The 1734-nt window shown below is 51.0% G+C and overlaps 1 pseudogene; it reads left to right on the forward strand.

Annotated features, from left to right (window-relative positions):
- Positions 1–242: 242 nt before the first annotated feature.
- The window catches only part of LOC123172809 (subtilisin-like protease SBT1.3), a 10536-nt pseudogene continuing 9044 nt past the window's right edge, over positions 243–1734 (forward strand).

A 1734-nucleotide genomic window follows, 5' to 3' on the forward strand; every position in this document is an offset into this window, starting at 1 on the left:
GGAGTTAAGGAAGGTACTATCAAAGTTTGTTGGTGCGGACGAAGTATATTGGGCAACATAGTTTTAAAAATCTGTGTGAAGCTTGTTAACATACATGACTGATCGATATATGAGATGGAGTGATCACTCATAAGTAATATATCATAAGTAGTATATCGATCAGTCATGTATGTTTTTAAACTACTTGCTACTGTAACTACGAGTACATCGTCCACAACAATGGTGTGCAGCCCTATTCTAGGATGCTCGCAGTCGCAGCTAGCCAAAGAATCATCCACACCTACGAAACCGTCCTAACCGGGTTCGCCTGCCGGCTGACCGCCGAGGAGGCCAGCCACATGTCCACCCTCCCCGGCGTCAGAGCCGTCTACCGGAGCAGGGTCTTGCACACGCAGACCACCAGGTCTCCTGCCTTCCTCGGCCTCCAGGAGGAGTCCGGGGCCTGGCCGGAGTCGGACTTCGGGGACGGCGTCATAATCGACCTCGTGGACACTGGCATCACGCCGGCCCACCCAAGCTTCGACGACGCCGGCCTGGGCCCCGTCTGCGCGTCCTGGAAGGGGATGTGTGTGCAAGGCGACGGTTTCGACGACAGCTCCTGCAACAACAAGCTCGTCGGCGCCGGAGCGTTCCTCGACGAGCTGGTCGACGGCGAGCGCAAGTTCACTCCCATCGATAGGGTCGGCCACGGCCGCTGGCTCACTGGTGCATGGCGCGAACCATCTCAACTTCTCGCGCGGCGACGCGCTGGGCACGGCCCCGAAAGCGAAGCTAGCCATTTATAAAGTGTGCAACCGCTATGCCGGGGGCTGCCCGGACTGGGCCATCGTGGCGGCCGTCGACGCCGCGGTGAGCGACGGCGTGGATATCATCTCCATGTCGCTCAGCGGAGACCCGACGCCCAGTGGCGTAGCTGGAGGGTGGACAGGGTGGTCCATGGAGCACCCTGTACATCGGCCCGGTACTTCAGTATACCTGTAAGAAAAAAATAATCAGGCCACAGTGCACATCTAAAGCCTAAACCCAAAAACTATGGATCCGATAACTAACTCACTCGTTACTTCCTACGTTCTAGGTGTACGCTTTATCCAAGAAATGTTCCCTCGTATGCTTAAAGCAGTTTTTTTTGTACCCTAGAGGATGGACTTGATGACTCGGAGTCTCCAACCAACCACACCGCGACGGCAAACCCTAGCGTTTAGTGTGACAGAAGCCGATAATGCTTTGCGCCATTTAGGCATAAGGCGGAGGAGTGCCAGCGAGGCAGATGGTAGTAATGCATGCACAGAGTAGAGCTAAACACCGAGGCAAGAACTCCACAAACTTCACACCTTTACAATTTAAAAATATGATTTCCATTTTCAATTCAAAGTATGACTTTGCTTCAAGGTTTAACTATGAGTGGTTTTTATTGTAGAATTGCTGCAAAAATTAAACTTCCACATACATTATTGATAAATTCTATACTAGCATGCAATGGTGGAAAGACAACAAGTCAGTTTGGATCCTCGATTCTTCCCGTGCTCGCTATATGCCAATATTGGTGGGTCAAATAATTGGCAGAGGATTCTGCCGCCGGTCATTGGCTTAGAAACCAACAGGGAAAGTTGTTTCGGCTAGGGCGAACCAATAAATTAAATAAGGTCCAAATAGAGGCCAACATTGTAGTCAACGTCAATTTTTTTTGTTGGATTGCTTGGAGTGCCAAACCAGATAGATCCTATATCTCTTCCC

This window comes from Triticum aestivum, unplaced genomic scaffold, assembly GCF_018294505.1.
Source record: "Triticum aestivum cultivar Chinese Spring unplaced genomic scaffold, IWGSC CS RefSeq v2.1 scaffold45988, whole genome shotgun sequence".
Taxonomy (NCBI): Eukaryota; Viridiplantae; Streptophyta; class Magnoliopsida; order Poales; family Poaceae; genus Triticum; species Triticum aestivum.